Below are 12,401 nucleotides of genomic sequence, written 5' to 3' on the forward strand. Positions count from 1 at the left end.
TTTCTTCCATACCAGGCAACATCCTGGTAAACCTCCTCTGCACCCGTTCCAGTGCCTCCACATCCTTCCTATAGTATGGCGAGCAAAACTGCACACAATATTCCAGATGCGGCCGTACCAGAGTCTTATACAACTGCATCATGACCTCAGGACTCCGGAACTCAATTCCTCTACCAATAAAAGCCAGTACGCCATATGCCTTCCTCACCGCACTATTTACTTGGGTGGCAACTTTCAGAGATCTGTGTACATGGACACCAAGATCCCTCTGCTCATCCACACTACCAAGTATCCGACCATTAGCCCAGTACCCCATCTTTTTGTTATTCTTCCCAAAGTGAATCACCTCGCACTTAGCTACATTGTATTCCATCTGCCACCTTTCTGCCCAGCTCTGCAGCTTCTCTATATCCTGCTGTAACCTGCCACATGCTTCCTCACTGTCAACAACTCCTCCGACTTTCGTATCATCCGCAAACTTGCTTACCCAACCTTCTAACCCCTCTTCCAGGTCATTTATAAAAATGACAAACAGCAATGGTCCTAAAACAGATCCTTGCGGAACACCGCTAGTGACGGCACTCCATGAAGAAACTTTGCCATCAACTACTACCCTCTGTCTTCTTCCATCCAGCCAATTCCTAAGCCAAACCTCCAACTCACCCTCAATGCCATCTAAAGCATACCACCACCATGGCTCTATCCCAGTCTCCCAGACCAGGCCATACTAGTTTCCTGTGGAATTTAGAAAGTTAAGGTGTGATCTGATCAAAATGTTCAAGACAATAATCGGAAAAGACAGGTTTGATTAATACAAGCGTTTTCCACTGGTTGGGGATTATAGAACTACAGGGCAGAACATTCAGGATAGAATGGCAGATGGGCTCACCTGTGACGATGCTGCTCCTTTATCAAGGTTATGATTCCTTTGTTTTTTTAAAGTGAGGTCATACAATATTCAGAATTAGAAATGTCTAAGTAGAAGGGTTTTAAAGCCAGTTTCATTATAGCTGACAGATACTTCCTCAGCTTTTTAAATATTTGAAGAAACACTTGTGCAATGAAAGGGGAGTTGTCATTTTTTCCAGCTCAGCTCCTCCTGGTTTGGTTTGGTTTTACCACAGTTAAAAACGTTGTTGGATCCCAAAGAATCAGGTCCAGGCTGACCCTCCTCTCTCTCTGACTTCTCTACTCTAAGATCCTGGGTTTAAGTTTACCTTTTATATGCAGGGGTGCTTATGGGAATTGTTGCAAGCATTGGGAACAGCATCATTAATTTGGGATAATCTGTTGGGTTTACGGATAGGTAAAGATTTTTCTTATTCTGTTCTCTTTTGTTTGTGTTTCATTTGATAATCTTGTAAATAAATTTAATTTTGTTTAGAACTGAGTTGGTTGACCAGCTGCATCTCTCCGAAAGTCACAGAGTCACTGCGATGTGCAGCATGGAAACAGACCCTTCAGTCCAACGCATCCATGCCGACCAGATAGCCTAACCCAATCTAGTCAAACCTGCCAGCACCCGGCCAATATTCCTCCAAACCCTTCCTATTCATATACCCATCCAGATGCCTTTCAAATGTTGCAATCGTACTGTCCTTCACCACTTCCTCTGGCAGCTCATTCCACACACGTACCACTCTCTGCATGAAAAAGTTGCCCCTTAGATCTCTTTTATATCTTTCCCCTCTCACCCTAAACCTATGCCCTCTATTTCTGGATTCCCCCACCCCAGCCCTTCATGTCTTTATAAACCTCTATAAGGTCACCACTCAGCCTCCAACGCTAGAAAGAAAACAGCCTTTGCCTATTCGTCTCTCCCTATAGCTCAAATCATCCAACACTGGCGACACTCTTGTAAATCTTTTCCGAACCCTTTCAAGTTTCACAACATTTTTCCAACAGGAAGGGGACCACCATTGCGTGCAATACTCCAAAAGTGGCCTAACCAATATCCTGTGGAGTCTTCTTAAACAGTGGCACCACGTTAGCCAACCTCCAGTTTTCCAGAACCTCACCTGTGAGTATCGATAATACAAATAACTCAGCACGAGGGCCAGCAATCACTTCTCTGGTTTCCCACAGAGTTCTGGGGTACACCTGATCAGGTCCTGGGGATTTATCCACTTTTATGCATTTCAAGACATCCAGCACTTCCTTCTCTTTAATATGGACAGTTTACAAGATCTATTTCCCTATATTCTATATCTTCCATGTTCTTTTCTCCAGTGAACATTTATGCAAAATACTCGTTTAATATCTCTCCCATCTCATACAGTTCCACACAAAGACTGCCTTTGTGATCTTTGAGTATCCCTATTCTCTCCCGAGTTTCCCTTTTGTCCTTAATATATTTGTAAAAATGTTTTTCGATGCTTATTAACTCTATTTGACAAAGCTATGTTGTGTCTCCTTCTTGCCCTTCTGATTTCCTTCTTAAGTATACTCCTACTGCCTTTGTACTCTTCTAAGAATTCATTTGACTAATTTTGTTCATATCTGACATACGCTACATGTTTTTTTTTATTCAAACCCTCAATTTTATTAGTCATCCAGCATTCCCTGCATCTACAAGTCATTCCTTTCAACCTAACAGGAATGTACTGTCTCTGGATTCTTGTTATCTAATTTCTGAAGGCTTCCCATTTTCCAGCCATCCCTTTACCTGCGAACATCTGCCATTAATCAGCTTTCGAAAGGTCTTGACTAATACCATCAAAATTCGCCTTCCGCCGATTAAGAACTTCAAATTTTAGATGTGGTCTATCCTTTACCATCACTACTTTCTTGAAATGTTTGAGAGGGTCTGGCCTGGTCCATGAACTCACCAATGACCTGTGCAGCTGGACCATATTCTTAATGTCCAGCTAATGAAAATAGCTTATTCATAAAATTTTATTTTTAATAATGCTTGTGGCTTTAATGAAGGTTTTAATTTCTTGTTGTTTATTTTATAGTTGTTCTTCGTTTCTGTGAATAAAACACGGAAAAGTTTAAATATTTCAGAATAATGTATTTATTTCTACTGCATAACTTAATATTCCCTCACAATGAGAGTCCAACTCAGATTCTGAAACTCACACTCAGACACATACCATTTCTCTCTGTCGCTTTCTCTCTCTCTCTCTCTCTCTCTCTCTCTCACACACACACACACACACACACACACACTTCAGACATGTATTTATGCTGCCCCTTCACTCATTTTCCAATATACAACAGACACAGCCTGTTGAAAGCTAAAGAAAGGAGATGTAATAATCTAAAAGTAAACTCATTCTCATCAGTGAACATGCTAGCTTCAGTAGGCGTCATGGTGGCTCAGTGGTTAGCATTTCTGCCTCCCATTACCAGCGATACAGGTTCAATCCTTGCCTCGGCTGACTCTCCGTATGGCGTTTGTGCATTCTCCCTGTATCTGCGTGGGTTTCCTCCAGGTCCTCTGATTTTCTGGTGCAGGACAGTTGAATCGGCCATGCTATATTGCCCGTAGTGTTAGGAACATTAGTGAGGGGGAAATATGGGGAATGGGTCTGGGTGGATTACTTTTCGGAGGTTCGGTGTGGACTTGTTGGGCCGAAAGGCCTGTTTCCATACTGTAGGGCATCTAATATAAAATGTACATTTTACTCTTGCAAGTTGTTTCAGTTAAGCTGAAGTTATTAAACTGCAAATTAGTCTTCCATCTGGCTATCTATGACATTTGACAGTCTGCTAATATATATATACACAATGATCAATATCCAAAAGTTAGGGATTCAGGGTTAATGCTACCTTTAGGCACATAACAATTTGCTTGAGGCTCAACGGCAAATGGAAGCAGAAATTGACACTTGGACATTTCCGATGGAATTTTGTAAGAGACCAACATTTGGTTTAAAAATCTCGATTTAAAAGTGTACATTATGTTCAGGTCGAGTTCATAGTCAAGCAGTTACAATAGGAAGCGCTTGGGCTGATTGAGCTGAATGTCATCATTGTAATCACAGTATTGATTTTAACGTTATTTAATAACTTATCTTTATACAGGATGTCTATTATAAATAGATGACCCTGATTGCTCCTGATAATATGAGACATCAATCATAGAAAAGGTTGGAATACATGAAATAAGAATCACATTGCAGAAGTAGCATTTAACAGACAAAACAAAAATCCTAACATAAACTCAGGTGTTAGAATGCAACATTTGCACCAGGACTTTGAAGGAAGTAATACTGTACATTTTTTTAATTTCCTGGTAATCTTAAATTTCATGAAATGGAAAGAACCCAGTGCTGTCGAGTCAGCATATTTTGCTGCAGTGGCAACGTTTAATGATTAATTGTTGCCACCATCCAGCAAGTAATCAAGTTCTGAAACTGACACAGGAAATGGGACACAACAAACGTTTTAACATTATCACAATGCAAACAGAAAGACAGTTCCATTAAATTACATTTCTCAGAGTGGAGGCGGCCTTCAGGTTCCTGTGAATAAAGCTTGTTACTGATAATCATGTTCACAGAAATCCTAATCACGATCACATTCGTTACATATTAACAAAACATTATGCATTAGGGAGAGCCACGTTATACCATTGTTCTCTAAAACAACTTTACTGAACAATGGCAGACAAACTGCGTGCCATGTGCACGTTCATACAGTCTGACAGGATTGTGCAGGGAACATAGCATTCCAGATTTTCAGCCTAATTTACTGGCAATAAGGTTCCACATTCCTTGATGATAAAAATTTGAATTCAATAAATCCACATGAATTTGGTTAACAAATGAGGATAATAATGAGTATTATAGAACTCTATAAAACTGTCTCCATAATATCCCTTAGTGAAGGACATCTGCCAGCCATATATGGTCTGGCTGATCAACATATCTAGAAACAAAAGAATGTGGCTGAATCTGTTGGGTCAAAACTCTGCAGCATCTATTGAAAATAATTAAACTCAATGAATTGACGGCTGTCAACAGAGCTCCTGGATCTACCCTGGAAATCACTCATTACGAGCCTTTGTCAAAGTTGGCAGAGGTGTCCCACAGACGCGGCAAAGAAAGGCCTGTTATATCCATTAAGACTGAATCCTATCTGACAGGTATGTTAGCAAACACCACCATTCCTGAGCATGATTCCGCCCAGTGCCAGGAGTGACCCTCCTGAGGAGTTGCTACTCCACTCTGGAATCGGGAGTGAGCTGCCCAGCGATTCCTATTTGTGGATTCGGAGACACGTGAAATCTGATGGAAGGAAACCTTTTCCTAATGACAGTCTACACCCCCAACAATCTGCCCCCATCTGTCCCCATACTTTTCCATGTTATACAACAGCTGGAGGCAGCATGAAGGGCTATTGGAAGGGACTTCAATGTCCATCAGCAAACGTAGTTAGGGTGGCAGCATGATGGATGGGCTGTCCAATTTCCAGGCTACACAAGTTGCCAGTGGAAGTTATTGAGAAGAGAAAATAAGTGGATTAAATCAACTATGAAAGTTGCTGTCACCGTGATATCCAGGAAAGTATTGGTTAATCTGGAGCACCATACTGTCCTTGTGACAATGACAGCAAGTCTTCACATTTACCATTCAATCTGGAAAAACATTGTGTCACTCCCACCCTGATAATTAGGGCAAACCTTCAACAGATCAAGAAAGGCGAGACTGGGCATCATGAGGGGCTCAGAAAAACAGTAGCAGCAGACCTGCAATAAATCCGATGTTATAACTTTTAAATCTCAGGTGATGCCTTTAGTTCGAGATTCTACAACCAGTGGAAATAGTTTAGCTTTATCTACCCTGTTCATCAGGTGATGGAGCGGCACTCAAAAGCTTGTGATTTCAAATAAACCTGTTTGCAAATAACCTGGTGTAGTTGGATTCTTACATCGTCAGTCCAACAGTCCAACACCAGCACCTCCACTTCATGGCCAGTGGGAGAGGAAGAAGCCGGTACAATTACAACATTTAGAAAACATTCAGACAGGTATTTGGGTAGGAAATGTTTAATGTGATGTGAGCCAAACTCAGACAAATGGAAGTGCATCGGTTCAGGAAACTTGTTTGCTGTAGATGAGCTGGGCCGCCGATCTTGTTTCCATACTGTATGAGACTAATTTTGCTCGATGGTGATCAGTCACTATACTATTTAATGACAGAGCACGCTTGAATTGCTGAATGACGTCCTCTTGTTACTCGTCACGTTTATTGTATCCCTCTTTATTGTTGTTTGGTCACATTTCATTAATTATTGACACTTTCACAATGTCCAGCTTCCTATTTATATCATTTTTTACAAAGTGTTGCTTATTTGACGGTTAGCCTGAAACTTTAAGATCATTCTTCTTCATTGTGGTATATCTGTGTTAAAAACCATTACCATCTGCTATTGTTCCTCACTGTCTTTTGTGGTAACATTCTTTCCCAATGCACCATATCAGACCTTAACTTTGTTCCTTTGTAACAGCACTTGATAAATTTTCACATAATTAATAACAAATACCATTTCTCATTCCGGAAATGAATGTTAAATTTGAACCATGTTACTGTCACCACAGCAGTAGAATCAGGCCAAAGCTGCAGCAGTGGAGTAAAGCTCAAGGAGGCAGCATTGGAAAAATACCCATTCAGCAGCAGTGGATTCAGGCGCAGTCTGCAGAAGTGGAGCCAGGTCCAGCTACAGCACTGGAATCAGGTTAAAGCTGCAGCAGTGGAGTAAAGCCCAAGGAGGCAGCATTGGAAAAATGCCAACGGAGCAGCAGTGGAGTCAGGCCCAGGCTGCAGCAGTGGAGTCAGTCCCAGGCTGCAGCAGTGGAGTCAGGCCCAGGTTGCAGCAGTGGGGTCAGGCCGAGGCAGCAGCAGTGGAATCAGGTCCAGCTAAAGCAGCGGAGTAAGGCACCACTGCAGCAGTGGATTCAGGCCCAGGCTGCAGCAGTGGAGTCAGGCCCAGGTTGCAGCAGTGGATTCAGGTCCAGGCTGCAGCAGTGGAGTCAGGTCCAGACTGCAGCAGTGGAGTCAGGCCCAAGCTGCAGCAGTGGAGCCAGACCTAGGCTGTAGCAGTGCGGTCAGGCCCAGGCTGCAGCAGTTGGATCAGGCCCAGACTGCAGCAGTGCGGTCAGGCCCAAGCTGCAGCAGTAGAGTCAGGCCCAGCTTGCAGCAATGGGGTCAGGCCCAGGTTGCAGCACTGGGGTCAGGCCCAGCTGCAGCAGTGAAGTCAGGCCCAGGTTGCAGCAGTGGGTCAGGTCCAGCTGCAGCAGTGAAGTCAGGCCCAGGTTGCAGCATTGGAATCATTACCATGCACCAGCAGTGAAATCAGGGATAGGCTGCAGCAGTGGAGTCCGGATGTGGCTGCAGGAGTGGTGTCAAGTCCATGCATTTTCTCCCCGTGCCTGTGTGAGTTTTCTCAGGGTGCTCCAGTTTCCTCTCATAGAACAAAGATGTACACGTTAGGTGAATGGGCCATGCTAAATTGCCCATAGTGTTCAGTGATTTGTACGTTAGGGTAGATTAGTCAGGGATAAAAGAGAATAATATGATAGGGAATGGGTGTGGTTGGGTTATTGTTCACAGGTCGGTGTGGACATGTTGGACCGAAGGGCCTGTTTCCATGCTGAGGGAATTCTGTGACTTTATGAAAATTCAGCAGGAATCTGAAGCAATAATAAGCTAATCTGCTGACACTTTTATGGCTTAATTCATCCCAAATAAATGCTTGGTCTTCTTGGGAATGATGAAATTGTTGATCATGATTTTGTCCACAGGTCGGAAATGACCTTCAATCCCAAGATGAAGAACAAGATCATGATATTTAAGATGAAGAAGAGATAATAATGAATAAATCAGTTAAAGCCAATAAAGGTGAGGCTAACTCTGATTGAGATAATGCTAATATTCACATATTCATCAATAAAACAGAGGAAACATTGTTTTTCATTGCTCGTTACCAGGCAGAGGGTGAAACTGGCTACAACCAGCATTAATTGTGCATTCTCTCCTTGACCAGAGGACAGCTAAGTGTTAACTACATTGCTGTGGTCTGGAGTCCTGACTAGGCCTGAGCAGGTAAGGACATCAGATTCCTTCCCAAAAGTGCATTAGTAACTCAGAGGGGTCCCTCCTAACAATTGTAAACTCATGTAGACATACAGCACAGAACCAGACCATTCGGTGCAACCAGTCTCTGCTGACCATAAACCCAAACTGAACTAATTCCACCTGGCTGGGCTTGGCCCATATTCCTCCCAATCTTTCTTATTCATCAACTTATCCAAATGTCTGTTAACTTTTGTACTTGTCCCTATATGCACCACATCCCTGGCAGTTCATTCAATACTATGTTAAAACGTCCGTCATGTTTTGTTTAAATCTTTCCCCTCTCACGTTAAAAAATATGCTCCCAGTCTTAAAATCCACCACACGAGTGAAAAGGTACCTGCCTTTCACCTTACCTAGACCCTTCATGATTTTATAAACCTCTGAAGTCACCCCTCAACCTCCTATGATCCAATGAAAAGAGTCCCAGTCTCTCCGTATAACACAAATCTTCCATTTATGGTAAATATCTTCAGAACCCTCTCCAGCTGAATAACACCCTTCCCAGAACAAGGTGACAAGAATTTTGCACAGTACTCCAGAGAAGCCTCACCAATATCTGTCTGTACAACCTCAACATGACGTCCCAACTTGAATACTCAAAGTTCGGAGCAATGAAGGAAAGCATGATAAACACCTTCTTAACAACCCTGTCTAACCGTGACGCAAAGAATTATATACCTGAACCCATGGGTCTCTCTCTGGTCTACAACAATATCTAAGGCCCTGCTTTTAATTTGTAAGTCTTGCCGTTGTTTGTTTTACCAAAATGCAATACCTTGCAGTTATTCAAATTAAATTCCCTCTGCTCCGCTTCAGCCCATTGAACTAGTTGATGAATATTTCATTGTAATCGAAAATAACCTTTTTCACCAGTCTCGGTGTCACCCACAAACTTCATAAGCAGGACTTATATATTCTCATTTAAATAATAATAATGACAAACAAAAGAGGGCCCAGCATCAATCCCCGTGGGACACCACTTGTCACAGGCCTCCAGTCCGAATAACAATCTTCTGCAATGACTCTCTGTCTTCTATAGTGAAGAAAATTTTATATTCAATTGGCAAGCTCATCCTGAATCCCATGTGATCGAACATTACTAATTAGCCGACCATGTCAAATGCTCTTCTCAAGTCCAAGAAAGCAGCGTTTACTGCTCTGCTCTTATCAATCTTGTCGATTACTTCTTGAAAACCTCAATCAAATAATCCAGGTAATGACAGAATGTTTAAGATATCAAAGGGTGTAGACACATAATTCTTTGAAATTTGAGTTAAAGGTAGACAGGGATGCTAACGATGTGTTTGGAACACTTCACTTCACTACTCAGAAATTTGAGTCCGGGAGTATTTTTAAGCATAATGCTGAGGTTGTACAGGACATTGGTTAGGCTCTTCTGGAGTTCTGTGTGAATTCTGGGTTCCCAATTATAGGAAGGATAGCAGTAAACTGGAGAGAGTTCAGAAAAGATTAATAAGGATGGTCCTGGGAATGGAAGGTTCACTGGAGTGCAGGTTTTTGTAAATCGTGTAGATAAGGTGAATAGCAAAGATCTTTTCCCTCCGGTGGGAGAGTGAACATTTGTTCAGCTGAGAAGAAAAATAATTGAGTAGGCATGAAAGATAATATTTTTACCCAGAGCGCAGTCAGTTTGTGGAAAGGACTGCTGGAGGAAGTGGCGGATGTGGGTACAGTTACAACGTTTTAAAGGCATTTGGGTAACCCCATTAGTCGGAAAAGTTTGGAAGGCTGTGGGCCAGTAGCAGGCAGTGGGAGTAGTTTAGTTGGGATGAATGTTGGCATGGACTGGTTGGACTAAAGAGCCTGATTCCGTGCTGTATGAACCTGACTATATGACTTAGCTTCAAATTGGTGAGAGAAGAAGACAATTGAATGTTCCTGTGTAATAGAAGGCATCTAGAAAGTGAACGTTCAATGGAGAATAGTGAGGCTAAATGTGAAATGGAAAGGACACCTCCTCCACACTTCCAAGTGAGTGCAGCGAATTACTAGAGGTGGTATCCTAGTGGAAATATATGTGAAATATATTTGCACTTTCAAAAGACTGACAGGATCATTGTATAGTTCATAAGAACTTGGAGGTTCAGGGATTTGGGTGACACACAAAGTATTGGATAGAAACGTAACCACAACGCATGGTGTAGGTTACATTATTGTGGCTCAGTGTTGCAGATAGACTCATGTCAGATCTGTGCTTTGGCAACCTTTGTGTATAATCAGTTGAACACAGCTTTGGAATTTGAATTTTTTCTAAAATCACTGAAACATAGCTGGAAGGAGAACAGATCATAGTCACAAAGTTATTTCACTGTTGAATCCAGCTGGTCCTGCGGGACCTCTGTAGGAGCATTCTGCCAAATGGAATCTCCCAAGTCTTCCATTTGCCCGACAGTTCGCCCATTTCAGGCTGCTGAACAGTTCCTTTTCAAAGTTGCAATTCAACTGTCACTAGCAAACCTCTTAAAAGAGGTCATTCAGTTCAGGATACAAAATATTGAGCCCACAGCAACTGCTTTCAAAATGGAGTCAATGTAATATCGATGAGCAATGATATGAAAGATTCTGTAATGACTCTCTAATGATAAAGAATGTGAGGACCGGGAGTTAACAAGATCAGAAACTGACCACGCTAAATTGCCCGTCGTGTTAGGTGCAGAGGTAAATGTCGGGGAATGGGTCTGGGTGGGTGGCGCATCGGCGCGTCAGTGCGGAATTGTTGGGCTGAAGGTCCTGTTTCCACACTGTAAGTAATCTAGCAATCTAGGTACTTGCCAGGCTCTCAATGCACATTCCACTGGGTTTGCAGTGAAGAGCGGAAAGGGTTTGAGCAAGTGAAACTCAGTTTCCTTGTCAAAGAGGGCAGGTGGTGTATTATTGGTATTATTGTTGGAGGGCTTATCCAGACTCCCAACCGTACAGATGTGGTGACTATGAAGTAGTTGTTAGGGTAATAAACACTGGCCGAGCCAGTGAGAGCCCTCTATCATGTAAGCAACTCATACCTTAAATGTCCGTATGTTGGAAATGGTTGAATGCAGAAGGTTCTCAGAGTCTCTACACTAGCAGGAGGCTGAACAGGGAGGTTGACCTGGATAAGAGGCACCTTAACTGTTTTTTTCTCTCTCCACAGACTCTGCCAGAGCTGCTGGGTTTCTCCAGCACTTTTTGACTTTTTCTCTCAGTTCACACTGAAAACGCCGAGTTGGATAAAGGAGAGAGGTAAAGAAAAGGGAGGAGTTGTACCCAGGTTTCTCGCTAGACTGGATTTCTCAAAATCCATCGACTGTAAATGATGTGCGTCTGAAGGTTACAGTTGAGGATGGAGAAATACAGGAGCTGTATGAATATATTCCTAAGGGAATATTGCTAGGTCACCAGATGATCTTATGTTTATGCGATTGATCAAGACATTAATGTTAACTTCAACGAACACTAGTGATAATAATTATTTTGTTTACATTGATATGAGTAACATCCATGACCACAGTATATCTTCTCATTACTCTGAAGACTCCTCCACAATATAGCAGACCTCCACTAATGGACTGCACTGCTCGTCTCGGCCCATTGTTGCTTTAAGAATGCCTTGGAATTGGGATTGAACCAACATTTGTTGCTCGTGTTTGTTGATAGATCTGCCCTCCCCAAGACAAGCTCAAGCAATGCAATTGAAAATAATGTTGTTCATGTTTTTTGTAGATTTGGACTGGGTGCAGATGAAGGAGACTTTTTTCCATATTTTGCTGTGATCGAATTGCTGAACCCTGAACGTAAGAAACCTAATAATAAATCATTAATAATGATTTTCAGTGTGAACTGGTAGACAAAACCAAAAAGTACTGGAGAAACTCAGCAGATGCAGGGGATCACCACCCCCTGCAGCTTCCCTTCCAAGTCATTAGCCATCCTGACTTGGAAATATGTGATCGATCCTTCAGTGTCTCTGCGTCAAAATCCTATACTTCCCTACACAAAGGCATGGTGGGTCAACCCACAACACCTGGTATGCAGCGGGTTAAGAATACAGCTCAACCCCACCTTGTCAAGAGGGCAATTAGGGGTAATAAATACTGGACCCAGCTAGTAATGCCTATCTTTAACAAATAAATAAAATAACAACAAAGGATCTATCTTGTTTCATGCAATCTCATGGATACTTTTCTTTTTAAAATGTATGATGGAAGAAGGAACAGAGGATTTCAAGAACATCTTTCTAGTCAGCAGGACTGACAGCATCTGTGGAGAGTGAAGCAGAGTTAATGTTTTGATTCAAGTGACCCTTCATGATCACTGTCT

Source organism: Chiloscyllium plagiosum, chromosome 46, assembly GCF_004010195.1.
Source record: "Chiloscyllium plagiosum isolate BGI_BamShark_2017 chromosome 46, ASM401019v2, whole genome shotgun sequence".
Classification (NCBI taxonomy): Eukaryota; Metazoa; Chordata; class Chondrichthyes; order Orectolobiformes; family Hemiscylliidae; genus Chiloscyllium; species Chiloscyllium plagiosum.